The sequence below is a fragment of the Pleurodeles waltl genome, chromosome 3_1 (genome assembly GCF_031143425.1).
Source record: "Pleurodeles waltl isolate 20211129_DDA chromosome 3_1, aPleWal1.hap1.20221129, whole genome shotgun sequence".
Lineage (NCBI taxonomy): Eukaryota > Metazoa > Chordata > Amphibia > Caudata > Salamandridae > Pleurodeles > Pleurodeles waltl.
Window position 1 is genome coordinate 868,938,153 of NC_090440.1, and position 17,148 is coordinate 868,955,300.

Here is a 17,148-nt window from a genome sequence, read left to right on the forward strand (position 1 = left end):
GGGGATCAAGTCTGTCAATTACTAACGTTAGTTACTGTGTAGAACCATCACGAAATCCTCTTGCCAACGATGGGATTGATAAACAGCACGACGCTGGAGTAAAAGTGGCCACGCACATTTGGGGTGTGCGTTAGCAAGACAGGACGCTAAGGGCGCGCAACCGGCACCATATATTCTCGAAGGCTTGCGGTGCAAGAAGCGAGAGCATTTTGTACAGGTAGGATTAGATATTACACTAGTGCTGATTCGGTGCACTGCTTGCACCCTAAAAGGTGAGACGTTGGCTTAATAAATCTTTTATATATATTTAAAAAAAAAAAAAAAAAAAAACACACAGCACAAAATACCTCCAGGGAAACATGTACGAATTACTTCCATAACTGAAAGTAGGCAAACTGTATATACATACATTCATTCAAAAGAACAGAAAAGGGTTGTTTCTGTATGCCGCAACACAGAAAAACAAACTCTACATTGAACTGAGATCATACCCACCATCAAGGGTACTCTTCTCTTCCAGCCTCACTTACGAGTTTCATTGGAAAAATGAATGTATAAAGTAGCACTTAAGGGCATTGATAGCGAAAGGGGCAGTGAGCAGAGAAGATTCCTTATTCTGCAAACTATGACATTTTAGACCTATTGTTTCTGCGGGGCTTTTTTGCTTCTCGACATTAGTTACACAAGGTTCAGGTTTATTGGGCCATTTATTAGCTATTCACATGACACACAACATTCCTAGTTTTCTAATTCACTAATAAAAGTTTTGTATTTAATGTTAATTCATTTAGTAACCTTATATAGCATGGACACTACCCAAGTGGCATCGGAGCACTTTACAAAAGAAATAAAAAGTACTAGAAAAACAGAAGCAGCAGATAATATGCCGAGGCTTAAATAAATTAGCAAGAATTCATATTAAAGAGCTCACAACAATTACATCACCGGCACAGCGCTTTAAAAAAGCATGTACTGTCAGGTTCTTAGTTCCCCGTTCTTCAAAGCGTGTGATGGGGGTGTCAATACAGTTAATGGGAAAGTACCAACCGTCTACCAACAGCAAACAGGCAACCTGGGAGAGGGAGTGCCTGCACTTTCCATTTCAAGCACTGCATAGGCATAAACGCCACTGTGGAGGGGTCACCAAGATGTCAGGGAAACTTCAGTGGCAAGCACTGGTAGGGCACAATGAACAGGTTAGAGATGGGAGTGGCACCTGACTATTAGGTATTTCAGGCCTTTCTTGAAACATCCATGCAAAGGGTTGATCTGCAACCCCGTGGTGGTGCAGCTCTTGATCACAGAGTCGCTTCATCTAAATGACTATTAAAAAGTTCTCTATTTTTTAATATTTGCCTTGCCAGAAGAGTCAAGGTGCTCCGTAGAGAGAAAGATCCGCAGAAATCATCTATTTTTGCAGCAGGCACTTCTGAGTGGCACCTGCATGTAGAGCTTTATGCCAAACACATGACTGTTTAAGGGGTCTCTGACTTCTATAGGGAGCACATGTAGGGAACATGTGGTTAGAATATTTCATTCTGAACATCCAACTTGCTGCGCCATGTAGTGCTGTATGAAAAGGATACCTGAAAAAAACCTGACAGTCCAACTGTGATAGTAATAAGTACTTTGCAAGTTCCTCAAAGTAGTTAGAGTTGGTGCTGGTCACCCTCATCTTTGGCGATTTTAGCTTGGGTGTTGATCTGAACCTGTATATTCATTGTATGAATCTAGGGAATCTAGTGCATCCAATGGCCAGGGTTTATAGCCAAGAAAGGAAACTAAATCACAAACAGACTGAACAGTTTTGAGTTGGGGGTTACTAAGTGAAAGATGTTTTCATAGGGTTCAGGTTGAGATGGTCATCTAGGTCTGGGCAGCCTCAAAAATAAAGGTGGATGTGGGAGATATCCTTAGGAGAGAAAATGTTCACATAAACAGAGACTGTACAGCACTCCACTGCATTTTGGCTAGGTTTAGGCTATAGAAATGTTACATCTGTAGACATATATAAAACAAAGCATCATCAGCACACAGAAGGTATAAAATGTTGAAGTGCCTCAACAGAGAGCTAAGTGATTTGATGTGGAGGTTGAACAGTGCAGATGAGAGAATGACACCCTGAACACCCCACTGCTTGAGAGAGGAGGGGGTCCGATATTGTTTTGTAAATTTAATTTGTTGTTCACAGCTCTCAAGTTCGGAAGAGAACCATTTCTAAACTGTTCCATCTAAGTTTGTAAAGTCTGAGAATTTTAAGAAGAAAAGGGTAGTTCACCATTTCAAATGCTTTACAAAGGAGGCACAGAGCATCATCTACGTGCAACAAAGCAGTCTCACTACTAGATCCTGCTTGAAGCCTAACTGCAAATCATGAAATAGACATGTTCAAAACGAACTGCTTCATCTGGGTTGCCATACAACCTTTGAATTTTTAGCAAGGTATGGAGGTTGTTCTTTGTCAGATGTTAATCGGGTCTCCAGGATCAGCTCCTACTTTTTGATTAGAAGAGGTGAGGCATGCCTCGTTTTTAGACAGCCATGACCTCCTCTTTTGTCATGGAGTTACCAAGTTTGAGAAATGAGAAAAGGTTTGAGTTTGGCTAAAGTGTTTAACCCTTCAACCTGAAAGATCTCTCAGAAAGACATTCACAACTCGTTAGATTTTTAGAACAGTGACCTAAGAGTCAGGTGTTTAGTCAGAATAGGGACTGAGAACTCGAATTATTGATATTCACTTCAAATAATAATGAGAGTTTGTCAAATTTATGTTGGGATTGTTGTCCCCTATGATAGGGAGGAGTTGCATGCTTCACAATTTTGAAGTTGTTAGGACATTTTTCACTAGATCAAGATATGACTTGAAGAAAGTGGACTAGGAATAAAAATGAGTTTTTTGTGATCATCATCAAGATTGAGTCAGTCATGTCAGGTCATGTATCTCTAGACAATTTCTGGATCCAGTGGCCTCGTTACATACAGTGCGCTGGGTGGCAATGAGCTTGTCCTGTTTTCTGTGACTTGGTGTACTGTAGCATTACAGAGGAGGCTGCAGACGCTGTTGCGGCCCCCAGGTAATACAGACAGCACCTGCACTATCTTTAGGGAAAAAGCCACATTTTCATGTGGGCACGGCCGCATGAAAATGAGGGAAGCACTTAGCCTTTGCACTCATATTGTATGCTGTTGCAGAGGCAGTCAGGAGATGCACTGACTGCTTTACAAAGATGCGACACACAGTCAGTGCGCTACCCAAGGGCACCCCATGAAGGGGATTGTGGGAGTCACAAGGACACCTCCCACATCCCGCAAAAGGCAGTTGCCGTCAGTCATGCATACACCTGCAGATAGTCCATGTACTTCTTTTGGAGTGCAGGTCGCGTGCTATGTACCCTGTAAAAGATGAAGCAGCTGCTTTTAACAGCCTATGTGTCACTAATGTGCTGCCCTCGGGTCAGCCCCGAGTTCAGAGCTGTCCCGAGGGCAGCCCATTATATGCAATAGAGCACACTCAGTTTGCGGGCACAGTTTGGTATTCCCCAGGTCCAGTTCTGGGACTGGTTTTAGGAGATTCCTGGCTAGTTGCCTGTTTCTCCCAGAGTGGCTTGACCACAGTCTTTTGTCAGCAGGAAGGGAGCGAGGTTGGGACACCAAAACAAAACACAAAAAAAATCTATGTGAATCTATTTTGCCCAAAGATGGAGCAAAGGACATGGTTGTAGGGGAGTGTCAGACAAATGTAAACAGGAAAGACCATGTGCAACTCTCCCCGTGCAGGCAACAGGTAATAAGTACTGTCCTGCAAGTATAATCAGTTTCAGAATCCACTGTCAATCCTTCAGAGTCCTAAGAGCTAACGGTAGATATGAATCTCCATCCATTATCGACCCAGGCCCTCAGCTTACACACAAGATAGAAATGAATGCAAAGCCCAATTATCACAAAAAAACCAAGGAACTCACTATTGGACAACTCAGGGTAGGGGTACATGCCTTCTCAAGTCATGTAGGAGACATTTTCAATCCCAAGGCTCACCAAAGAGGATCACAAAAAATACAACCTGAAGCGTGGTACTAGGACCACTCAATACAAACAAGGCTCAAACGCATATACACCAATACATGCCCAACATGGAGACACTAACCCAACAAGCCTTAAATATATCTACACAATGGTGTTTCAATAATGCAAAGCCCATTTCAAAGAACACTATATCTGTAGGTTGTAACAAACCTACGAAACATTAACAGAAAGTCCAGAGTAAGTGAAGAGTAACTGGTGATCAAAATGCAAAAAAGCATGAAGATGTGTACATGGGATGGGGTTTCAAAGCATGTAAACAACAACATATCTAACAAATAGACACTGACCCAAAAAGAAGCATTTATAGCCTTCAATAAAATCTCACTCTATTTTCCATCAGGAGCTTCTGAAACATATAATAGATATGAGGCACAAAGAAGGACTGTAAATCAGGAGTATCTGCATTTCAAAACATAAAACTTGCTTTTAAAACTAACCCAAGAGTGCTTGACGGGTGTGCCTTCTCTCAATTAAGCTCAGAAAAGGCACTTACACCCTTTACAAATCAAATCATGTTTTTTTAGCTAATTAAAACCATACATAGACAACACAAATAATAAAAACCTGCATTATCTAAATTATCTAATTCTAATTCAATCCCTACTGATCTTGTGATGCTCCTGCCCACGAGGCTCACTTGTAGCAGCCAGAAGAATGATCACAGTACAGAAGTAACATAAATGAGAAACAGGCAGAGGGAGGCCTAATTACAGGCATCAATGACACCTCGTAACCCTCTTGTTCCCCATAAATGCCCTTTTCAGTTAATAAAAACTATACATGCACAACACAAATATTAAAATCCAGCATTATCTCATTCAATCCCTGCTTATATTGGAATGTTTCTGCCTAGGGGGCTTAATTGTAAGGTACACTCGTAGCAGCAAGAAGAGTGATAACAGTACGGGAGTGACAAATACGAAACAAGCAAAGGGAAAATTATTTACAGACAACAATGACACCCCATATCCGCTTGTTCCCCGTGAACGCCTATTTTTTTAATGCCTCTTACATAATACCAAATATAAAATGCAAGGATGACAGAATAAAATTTAGATTCAGTTTCAGTAGGACTAGGGAGCATTTACTTTTCCCTCCCCATCCAGTGAAATACAAAAAACATTTTATCTCCCAGTGACCTGGCCTTAAGGCCCAATAATTGATGCAAAAAATTGTACTAAAATTTGCAAATAAACAAGGTAGTGATAAAAAAAAACAGCTAAACACGATAATCCTGAATAATATTCCCTTGAATTTCTTTAGACCTTGGTGTTCTTCGTCACAACATTGTGCAACCAATGCCATGTAATAGAAGTAAAATGCTGAAACAACAGCGAGGCTGAGAGAGAGGAGCTATTGGTCATATTCTCTCCTCATTACGGTCTCTGGGTCATTATCTAATAGCAGCACATTGGCCGTTGATGAATTGTGTAAAAGCTGCAATTACTCAGGGACATTTGCCTTTTAGACAAGCATGACGGCAAGTTCGAATACCTTACTGATTTTAAAAATTGTGCAGCAATGACTTACTTTCAGTTAGCAGCTTGGGACAAGCAGGGACGATGCGAGTCAAATTTTCGATAGAAGACCAGCAAAGCCTACGTTTAAAACTCAAAAGTTTTCTTATCCATTTTGGTGGGCAATCATTAGTTTGACCCAAGCCGAAACGTGCTTGAAGGAACTTGATTTTGATTTTTAAAAATGCATTTAAATTGCTTAATATGGTTGCGGGTTGTTTGTAAAAAAAAAAAAAAAAAAAAAAATAAAAAAAAAATCACTGTCCACGCATGGATTCTTTTACTCAAATATTTCGTCCCTCAACCATGAAATCTTCTTTATTAGCTCGTTTAAGCATGTTTTAAAGAGGGCATGCAACAGTGTTGCTTCCCATAAATTGTTTGCATCAAAGGCATGCACAGCAAAAACAAAAGCCTGAGCCCAACTGTTTGTTTTTTAGAGCTGATATTTTGAATTCTTCTTATATTTCAGCACGCAAAGTCAACGTGTCGGCTGGCCTTAGTAATGACATATACTTAAGTAGAGAATCAGGTTGTACTAATACGTGAATAAGCAGGCCAAACTCTAGCTGCACTTGCGCTGGAGCAGTGCTTTGCGGTAGACGAAAATAAATGTGAAAAATGTTGCTTTGTGCAGGATTGAGAGGGGACCCAAGCTTCCCTGGAAAGGCCACTGAACCAAAACTAATTGTTGGAATAAATTTGGCTTTAATCACAGCAAGAAGGGGCGCCAAGGTAGGACTTGGCAGTTTTCAAAGAAAGGATTGAAAGGCTGGAATTAATGAAGCAGTCTTTGGCTTTACTGAATTAAGATGTAGGTGGAATGTTAGGTGTTCCTGCAGCCAAACACCAAGATATTTTAGTGCCTTTTGAAACTGGCAGACCATCCAGGAACCAGTTACCTTTCTTCCAGACCTTCCTTCCGAATACTACGATCTGAGTTTTTGAGAAGTTCACCGCCATTTCATTTTTGTCACAGCAGGCATGAAGATTGTTTAGGAGCCTCTGGAGCCCAATGCCTGTCAAGTTTAACAAAATGACATCATCTGCATATTGTAACAAGATCACCTGTCCATGTCCCAGTTTTTGCAGATGAGATTTGGCAACGTCCAGATGGACACTTAAGTCCGATATAAACAGATTGAAGGGCAGTGGGGCCAGGAGACATCCTTGTTTCAGGACCCTTTCTACTGCTATTTTGGACGACAAGCCATTGTTTGAACCCAGTTTGATCATTGCCTAGTTGTTTGGGTACAATCATCGAATGGCATTTAGTAGTTTTGATGGAATGTTCCAGTCAGCCAGCTTTCTCCGTAACAGATTACACTTGACATGGACAAATGCTTGGAAAAAAATCTACAAAGCAGGAATATAAAAGGAGTTGCTTCCTGTTAATGATATATTTCTCAGCAATCACTGAGCGTGCACCTAGATTATCTGTGGTGCTAGAATTGGCTCTAAATCCAGTTTGATTGAAGGCAATGAATTTTTTTCTCTTTCCACCCAGACTTCCAGCTCAGCCAATAATAAGCTAGCAAAGATTTTATCTTGTACATCCAAAAGGGCGATTGTACGATAGTTGCCACAGGAATCGACTTGCTTTTCTTGTTGAGGAGTTGGGTGATTCAGCCACACCATGATTCCGGGACAACCTTTTCCTTTAGGCAAACGCTGAACAAAGAGTAGAGACGTGCAGACCAAAAATCACAGTCTTGTTTGTAAATAGCTGCAGAAAGTAAATCTGGGCCAGGTGACTCCCTCCCTTCTACATTTCTCAATCTTTCCCTTAATTTTGCTCACGGAGAAGGATAATGCGATTGTGCAATTATCATTGTGCAATGGGTCCGAGTGGAGCTTTTTTAATTCCTGCATTGTTCCAAATTTTCAAGTGGATCGAGGATTATGCTGTGGTGGTCAGGAGAGGTCACGGAGATACCATTATGATTCTCTTTTTGCAGAATTACCCCTTCAATGCTCAGAGAAAACCACTTCTTGGGCTGTTAAAGTCGGAGTCCGATCCAGTATGGAATTGTTTGCAGGTGCACTTCTTGTTTGTGTAAAGACTGGACAGAATTTGACAGTAGTTTCTCTTAATATCATAGCCTGAGTATTTTGTTCTTTCCTCTTATTTGCTTCTTTAATTTTTTATGTATACTCCTCGAAGAGGTGGAGGCCTTCATGTGGTATTTTGATGAAGCACTTTAAGTACCGGAAATTTACATAAATTAAGTTTTTATATCAGGAACAAGCTCATTGAGAGAGTCACAGTCACCGCCATTATTAACCACATAACACTGCCTTCTGTGTACATCTGCTGTCACGCATAATGCCTATGGTTCAATTAAAGAGGATTGTTGGAAATTTTGTTTTGCTAGTCCTGGAAGTTCAGGAAGGGGATGCTCCACCGGACAGGAAACTGTTAAAGGAGGCAGAAAAAGTGTCTTGATAGATTTAACTTCTTCTACCAAAGAAGACACAATGGCGGGGAATTCTTGAAGTTTTTCCACAATTAGGCTGCATGAGCATTTTAGACTGGGTCTTTGATTACCTGTGGGGAGTGGAATATCAGTGTCACAAAGCAGATCCTTTATGGTCAAATGCAGCTTCTCAAACCGTGATTCAATGATTCCAGCAGGGATATCTATATGTCGAATTTATTCGAATGAAACTCGAGTGCTTTTGATGTAGCAGCCAATGTTTGAAACATACAAAGCCATACATCTTGTTCCAAGTCCCTGCTATGATCACAGGCAGAAGGCACACCCATAGCTGGGTCATTTGTGATTAAAAGGTTCCAGCGCTCTGTTTTGCTGTCATCTTTTGGAGGATCAGAGGAACATTTACCATCAGATGTTTCTTTGCCCGGAAGGCAGCAAGGTGTCAACGAAGGATAAGGAGTGCTCACTCGCAACTTTCTTTAGAAGAGATAAAGGGAGGTCATTTAAAGGGAGTTCATTTGAAGGCTTCAATAATGTAGGGGTAGGCGAAAAAGCACTCTCCACAGGAGATAAGCAGAGTAACAATTCTGCTGCCCCTGGAGATCCTTTATTTCTTGAAGACAAGGCCATTTTAGCGGGCTACTGGGCCTGCGCACCGAGGTAATTGCCTTCTCTTTCAGTTTGCTTTATTTGCCTTGTTGGTGCAAGGTTCCATGACTCCTCAGAAGTGACCTCGGGAGGTCAGGCAAAGCCTCCTACACAAAGGACTCTTGAGAACGAGAAGGGGCCCTGAGGCTTGGGCTGGCAATACTGCACTGGACCTTAATGTTCACCAGCCTTAACAGATCTCACAATTTGTGTGGCAATAAAACAAGAGTGAAGCATCAAAGCCTCAAATGCAGGTATAGGTGCAGGAGCAGGTTTCCGGGCTATGAACGCATCACAGCCTCGCACCAGAGTTCAAGGGAGTGAAGCGGATGAAGCCAGATGAACCAAGAAAAGAACAGAACAGAGGAGAACAAGGGGAAAAACGAGGGAGGGTGGGGGGTGGAGTTCGCCACAAGCTGCACCGGGAGCTAGACGGGCTGCCTCCGAGGGTCACAGGGTTCTTAAACTGAGCAGCAGTAACTGAACCACCACTCCCCTGCTTTGTGATCACCTGACCCCACCCCCAGTACTTCTTTGCCTGTCTTCAAATGATCCAACAGGTATCGAGGTATCAGCAACAGAGGTAGCCCAAATGGGCATTATCTGGGCTTTAAAAAGGCACTAGTGCCTCTGTTGTGGCATAGTGTATATAGCGAAAATGGCAACCAAGGCTCCAGGCACAGCGGCGAGACCAAGAGGAGCAAGCACGGAGCCGAAGCTGTACCAGAGTAAAATGTCTGAGCAGCAAAGTTGATGAAAAGTTGATGTTAGGTACAGCCATCAACCTGCTACCACTAACTGCTGTCTGCCGACACCACGGCCCCTCTGTCTCAGACCATGCCCACTGGATTGCACAGAGTTTCCGCTTTAGATCTATAATAGGTATGAATAGTGCTGTGCATCCTTTACAAATTAACACCTACCCTCATTTTTAAAGAAAAGTTTAATATTGGCCAAAAGGTAAATACATTTTCTATCTGAACCATGAAAGAAACTCATGTCACCGAAGGAATTTCAATGAGAGGATATTTGTAGTATAACATTCTACGTAGCTCCAGAAAGATGCCAACTGCCTCAGTAGGAAAAACATGAGGTAAAGAAGAACATGAAGCAATTTCTAAAAGCTGTCAATCGGAACTCTGGGTTAACTTTGGTTGCCATAGAGAACAAGGTTAAAATAAAAGACCCCAATCATTTGTGAACTTTTGCATATTACTTGCACATAGCAAAATCTCAAATGCACATTTTGTGTTTCTCAACATGCTTGCCTAATGCTGTAATCAATGTTTAAGATAGTGTTCAACAATGTCTGATGTTGTATGTTAGCTCTAGTGTGACTTGACCAAAAATAAAAAAAATATTCCAACTGCATAGAACTTTTAAGTAATGAAGTACGATGTAGGGATAAATATTTCTTCTCCAAAACTTAAGTGTGACAAAAATGTAGTGCTAAAAAGCTAGTATATGTGAGGGTGCCATTTAATTAAGACAGTACTAGTCTCTGTACAAATTGAGTAACTGGCTATACGAGAGGGGTAAGTAGTTTCATATATCAAATGCCAGTTTTAGGAAGTGTTCCATATAAACTTGTTTCTAAGCAAAGTAAATAATTTGACTTTGTATACAAAACATGTATTTGTCTCATCTTTCATCACGATGTACAGAACAGCCCTCACTAAGCCTACGACAATGCTTCTAAAAGTTCCCACAGATCTGGAAGTCAGAACCGAAAATTAGGTTGAAACAGAAAACACGAGACCCTTTAAAAGTCAAAGCTATTGCCCAGTGGTGAGGCTGTATTCCAATGTGGTGGGATTCACATCCCATGAGTGAGACTTCAAATGTCAGATGTTGTTACAAGTTTAATGTCATGTAAAAGAAAGAAACGCTAAAAAAGAAAAAAAAGCTGATGTCTGTTTTAATACATAACCAGTGACTCTGTTTTTAGTGCTCAATGACTCAGTTTTAAGAGAAGACCACGTGAAAATTAAAAATACAAAAGCACAGGAGACTGGAAAGGTTACCCGTCGTCAGCAATGCGCACAATTCTTCCATAGATACGAAAGTGAGTGATTTTTGTTTTTTGGTTGGTCAATGATTTCAGCATGCTTGCAACTGACTTGAATCAGTTTTTTGTAGGAGGCGTTACTGTATTTTATAACATCAAAATGACAGCCCTTCCAGAGATGTAACTAAACATCAGCAAAATCTTTACAGCTACATGGTTATTATCTCAATGTGCAGGGAATCCAAGTACCTTAAGCTCATATTGAAACTCGATTCCTATCAATTTGGGGGGTAAAATCATGTAGAGAGTCTAGTAATCTTGGACACGATCACGACGGTATAAAGGTTTTGTCGAAGTTACTGTCTGCGAAGATCGTTAATGTATTGGAAGTGCAGCGTTACTCTTTCCCAACTCAACCGTAGCAACATAGAATGAAAAGATGGAACCGACTGCCAGGATTCAAACCTGGGTCCTGATGGTTGACAAAAGTATTAGCAACAAGCACTTAACTCATTCATCAGTTTCAATGATTTAAGTCTGAATTCTGATTTCGTTGCACACACATTTTCTCTGAGTATTGTAAGCTGCTAAGAGCTTGACTATCTGGACATTAGAAGCCCCTCTGTGAAGGGATCAAAACTTTATGGTTTGAGTTTTGAAGAGTAAAGAGGGCAAAAATGTACACAAATCCTGCAGGGCACAGGTTTGAAACCAGACAAGGCCAAAAGATGGATGGATTGAACACCGACACATATTGGGTACTATATGTAAGATAAGTATAGAAGATTACTTTCCCTTTTATTCTTTGCAAGTCAAGAACACACATTTTACACGTAGTAGGTTAATAATAGCACAAAGACTGGTTAAAAACGGCACAAAGAACCAAGCAACAATTCAGTTTCTGATCTGTATCACATAAATGGACAGCCTTATTATTGGATTTCACCCCCACCTTCTGCTGATGGAGGAAAAGAGCGGAGAGGAGTGCAACAAGATTTGAATCAATTTAAACTTCCATTCAGGTAAATTGAAAAGCAATTTGTGATCTGTAAGCTCAGTTGCTGGATTTTCATGAATACTGGTCACGGTCCTCAAGAAACCATTAGCATATCCAGAAGTCTTCAGCAACTACCGACCTATGTCTCTGCTTCCCTTGGCCGGAAAAAGCCATAAACAGCCAGCTCTCCAACTTCATTGAACAAGATCAAACTCCTCAACTACTCGCAATCTGGATTTATCAGCAACCACAGTACTGAGATTGCCCTCATCACTGCAACAGATGAAATTCGCACCATCATGGACCAAGGACACCCTGCAGCCCTAATTTTGCTCGAACTCTCTGCAGCTTTCAACAAGGTCCCCCACAACACACTCATCACCAGACTCCACAACGCAGGAATCCATGGATCAGCCATCCAATGGATACACTCCTTCCTGTCCGCAAGAACGCAATGTGTCAGGCTGCCGTCTTTCACCTCCAAACACAAAGATGTCATCTGCAGAGTCCCACAGAGGTCATTCCTCAGCACCACCCTCTTCAACATCTACTTATGCCCCTGGTGAAGATCACCCGCTCCCAAGGACTCAGCATCATCTTGCACGCCGATGACACTCAACTCATCCTGTCTGCCTCAGAAGACCCCATCAACACCAAAAAAACTTCAAACACTGTATGACGGAAGTCGCCACCTGGATGCGCATCAACTATCTGAAACTCAACACCAACAGCAAGAAAACTGAAGTCCTGATTTTTGGACCCAAGAACTCCCCCGGGACACCACCTGGTGGCCCACCGAACTGTGGCCCAACCCAACCTCTACCAACCAGGCCTGTAACCAGGGCATCATCCTGGACACTGAACTCTCCATGAAACCCCAAATCAACGCTGCCAGATCAGCCTGCTTAAACAGTCTGCATGCTTGGGAAAATCTTTAAAAGGCTCCCCCTGAACACCAGAATGGCAGTCACCCAGGCCCCAGATACTCACCTTAGCCTTCATGGCGCTATATCAGAAAGGGACTGACCACCTTAACCGCCATCTGCACTTCTACCAGCCAACATGCAACCTCTGAACCTCACTGCTGTCACTTTCACACATTCCCTGCATTCACAGAAGCCGTTCAATCTCCTACCTGGCAGCAAAAACCTGGATCACCCCCTAAAGGACATCGCAACAGCCACCGCGCTCAGAACATTCCACAATGAAATGAAGGCACGGATCTTTGGCTAATGCTTCTGACACTCAGCACCTAGAGACCCTTGCAGGTGAGTACCTTGTGCTACACAAATTACATTACAATGTTATTATAGTTCGACTGACTAATGTGCTGCCTGGAGAGAGCTGTGTACGGCCTACAGTTCTGAGGTGCAGATACTCGTTTGCTCACTTCAGGAAAATGCATTAACACTAAAGGGCTTAATGTAATGTTTGCTGTAAGTGCCTTGAGACTTAGGCAAGTCACTGATAAATCAAATAAATTATTATAATGCAATGAAGTCACTGAACGCAAACTAAACTGTGAGCAGGTTGCCACGTAAATTCCGAGATTCATTTACAATGATAGCACCCCCAAAATACCAATAGGCTGTAACACGTTATAACGTGTGAAGCAGGATATGGGTTGTCAGCAGAGGTCAAAGGGGGTGGGATCTGAGGGGCACAAAGTGCCTATTTCTTTTCTTTTTTTTTTTATTTGACAAAAAAACCTGACCTTTGTGAAAGACTTTTGCAAAAGTAGAAGGGAGGGAGTCTTGTGCTGTGAAGCCGAGGGAGGGGCGAACAGCTGAACAAGAGACAAACCTTCTTGCCAGGGTGTATACTGTTTGAAAGAAACTTAAATGTGCATACCTGGTTAATCTGCATATGTAAAGACTGCTTTGGAGTGGGTATTGGCTTTAACTGATGGCGTCACTTGAAGAGTATTCTTTTTGAGAGGTACAGTAAAGTGACCTAATGAGCTGTGGAGAGCACACTTTAAACCAACAGTTAGAAAAAAAATGTTTGCACTAGGTACGGTCTGCTTATTACTCAGAACTATTTCTGGGGAGCACTTTTTTAATCTTAAACCTATATTTCTGAGTGCCATTGGTATACTATGTGTAATGTACATATTCACAGCGCTTTCTTCACAGGCTGGGACTTTGCAACAGTAAACTCACAAGTCACTATTTCCCACTGCACCAACAAGAATTCTATGTTTTGGTTCTCTGGTTACAAACACAGATATCTGCAGCGATAGCATAAACATAAACAAGTGCATCTCTCACTTCAGTTAATTTAACCGCACTTATTTTCATTTAAGGTGTGTGTTACTTTAAACGGGGTTACTTTTATAGTGAAATGCCAACAATAGTTACAGAAAAATATTCATTTATTTCAAGCAAGCCACGCTTTTGATCCTGCCCGAGGGGCGCTTCCTGTGAGGCTGGTATGCTCACTGGCCCGCCCCCCACTGGACTCAGTCTCACAGTTCCTATACGTTCTTTTAGTTTACTTTGACCTCTGGGTGTCAGGTCATCCCATTAAGAGAATGCAATAAATGGAATTCACCCGTTATCCTTTCCGGAAATTATAGCGGAGGGCTTTCAAAACATGGGTTTCTAAGATAGTCGGAGTTCACAAAGGAAAACAAAGAGTACTATTTTCCTTGAGCTATATACCACGCCGTGACAGCTGTACGCTGTAGGGATGCTAAAACAGCGGGCCAAGAGTATTCTTGGGAGACATACGTGTAACCTGCAGGTCAATGGTGACATTCTGGCAGCGCGTGCTTAATCTTATTACTGTGAATATAAGTGACCTGGAAGAAAGGACATAAATTACACAACAACGAGATAGCAAACCAGCAGCTGCCTGAAGAAATATAAAATAATTAGTATCCAACACCACGTGCACTTTTGAAAAGGTTGGTAAAACTGTTGGGAGTCCATGTGGAACACAGAGACGCTGCAGTGTAGATGAAACACACCACTGCCCAGGAAAACAAGAAGGAAACGGGCGATCGATTGGGAGAAACGTCTACTTACCAAATGATCGGCTTGAATCATCTCATCCTTGCCTACACTTCGTCCTGGCACTGCAGCTGCAGCCTGGAGTAACCGCCGAGTCCCAGAGCCGTGAGGTATGGGCAGGCTTTCCTCTCCTCGGACATGGTCTTATTTTCTATAACATCACCAGGCTTGCTATTCAGCACCTTAATACATGCCAGCCTGTGATATCAGGCTATGTGGTGACTGCGCTGCAGTCCAGCAGCAGCGGGGTTAAGGTTGTGCTCAGGCTGACCACCTGTCCAAACTATCCACGGACGGACAGTTACTTGGCATGAAAATTCGCTCTCCGTCGCTACTCCTCCAACAGACGTCTTTTGTCCCGTAGTTACAGGCAGCGGAGCAGGGTCGCAGCTTGAGGCGCCCAGGTACTCACGTCTAATCAGGCAGGTGGAAACATATCCTATTAGCGGTAGGCAAGGGTGCTGAGCCCGGATAGGTTGTGGGGCACTTGCTATGGGGATTGGCTGCTAGATATCCGATTACAATTTGTATTGGCTATAAGAAAGGAAAAATTGTATCAAAGCATGCGATAGGTCGGGAGAATCATTCCTGGTTGCCTATTGGCTACGGTGCGCACATGTCTTTGATACAGGATATAGCTGCTGTTCCTACATCCTCTAATTGTAGGCGGAGTCCATGCTGTCTCTTCACTTGTTGGTTGCCTGTCACTTGTAAGGTGTCGGTAGTGGCCCGAGGCACCCGGAATTTCCGTAAGATCCATGGACTGTAGCCCAAATCTGGTGAGTAGACCTTTCTCCAATGATGATTTGCATTGGCTGCCCTTACGCGTCTCTTCTCACCACAGCAGCTAAGCCGTCGCCATCTGCAACCGAGAGCCACCAGCTTTGTACCAGTCCGCGTGATTTCTTCACCTCCTAAGGGTCACTCACGTTCAGTTTTTCCACCATTGCTCCATTGAGACCAGATACCCCGTGTTTTGCCGCTTTCCAAGGTATCTGTGGTGTCTCCTACATGGGCGCTTCTTTTTGATTCAGCAGTCTTCCACTTTCGGTTTGCGCCACCTTTGAATGCGGCGAGTGCGACTATTGGCCATTTTACAGTAGCTTAAAATAAGATAAAGGCATACGTAACAATTTGAGAGAATAAGGCCCGATCTACGGGGAAAAATGTTTACCTGCAAAAAATTGCCGAGGGAAGTCAGACATGTAATTTGAAATAACACAGGAACTGACCGGTATTCCTGTTTTAGCCAATTGCGTGTAAAGCAAGAGACATAGCTTTGGTACTCCCTACTAAAACTTTGCTCCAAGTGAACTTATAAAGCGTAATGATTAATTTGAGAAAGTTAGAGGGTATACCTAAAGTTGACAGTTTAGACCATAATTTAGGTCTATTCAGTAGATCGAATGCCGTTGACAAGTCAATAAATGCGGTGCATACTACGTAATAATGTGGTCTCCAGACTTTTTAATACCGTGCCCCCCCAGTTGAAAAATTCATAATTTTCACAATTATTTTATAAAGATGGCAATGTTTAAATATGTCTAGACTGATTTAAACATTGTAGTTAAGTACTGTTACCGTTATAGAAATGCAATAATATGCTTCTGCTTAAAACAAAGCCCTGTTATCTGTGTAATGCATCTTTTGGCCAGAGCGGGGCGCCCCCTTGGGATCACTTGAGGCCCCTTAGGGGGGTCCGCCCCCCAGTTTGAAGACCTCTGACATAATGTCTTTTCATAACATATAGGCCCAACACAGATTGTTACACCGCAATATTGTCCGTTAGGGAGCAGTTTGTTCTAAAGCCTGACTGTTACATTGGGGTGATCTTTGCCTCATACTCCCATAGGTCCAAGTGTTCCAGTATTCCACGTGCGAAAATCTTTTCTGCAGCATCCAGAAGGGAAATTTGTCTGTACTTCCTTGGCGTAGTTTTGTTTCTTTTTTTTTTTTTTTATGTAACCACTTTCGCTGCCAGGCCTTTTCCCCCTCAGGTGGAAAGCCTTTTTTTGGCTGTTGGGGGCACTTCGTGCATAGGCCCTCAGAACGTTTTGTCCACATCAGCTACCCACGCCAAATTTGCGTCCTTTTTTTACAACATCCTAGGGATTCTAGAGATACCCATACTTTGTGGGTTCCCCTGAAGGAGGCCAAGAAATTAGCCAAAATACAGTGTTTTTATTTTTATTTTTTTATAAAAAGGGCTGCAGAAGAAGGCTTGTGGTTATTCCCCTGAAAATGGCATCGACTAACGGTTTGTGGTGCTAAAATCACATTCTTCCCAGCTTTCAGGAACAGACAGACTTGAATCAGAAAAAACAATTTTTCAACACAATTTTGGCATTTTACTGGGACATACCCCATTTTTACTATTTTTTTGTGCTTTCAGCCTCCTTCCAGTTATTGACAGAAATGGGTGTGAAACCAATGCTGGATCCCG

General features: G+C 42.3%; 2 protein-coding genes across 6 annotated transcripts in view; one reads left to right on the plus strand and one right to left on the minus strand.

Annotated features, from left to right (window-relative positions):
- Positions 1–15,165, minus strand: part of KIAA0319L (KIAA0319 like) — a 612,066-nt gene extending 596,901 nt beyond the window's left edge. For all 4 annotated transcript variants that reach the window (XM_069223811.1, XM_069223812.1, XM_069223814.1 and 1 more), the window contains exon 1: positions 14,721–15,165. The gene's annotated coding sequence lies outside the window, so the exon portion shown is untranslated. The remainder of the gene's footprint in view (positions 1–14,720) is intronic.
- Positions 15,166–15,334: 169 nt separating this feature from the next.
- The window catches only part of NCDN (neurochondrin), a 66,061-nt gene continuing 64,247 nt past the window's right edge, over positions 15,335–17,148 (plus strand). The window contains exon 1 of one of the 2 annotated variants that reach the window (XM_069223815.1): positions 15,335–15,484. The gene's annotated coding sequence lies outside the window, so the exon portion shown is untranslated. Of the gene's footprint in view, positions 15,485–15,520; positions 15,697–17,148 lie in introns of those variants that run through there. The other variant, XM_069223816.1, reaches the window with a different exon arrangement.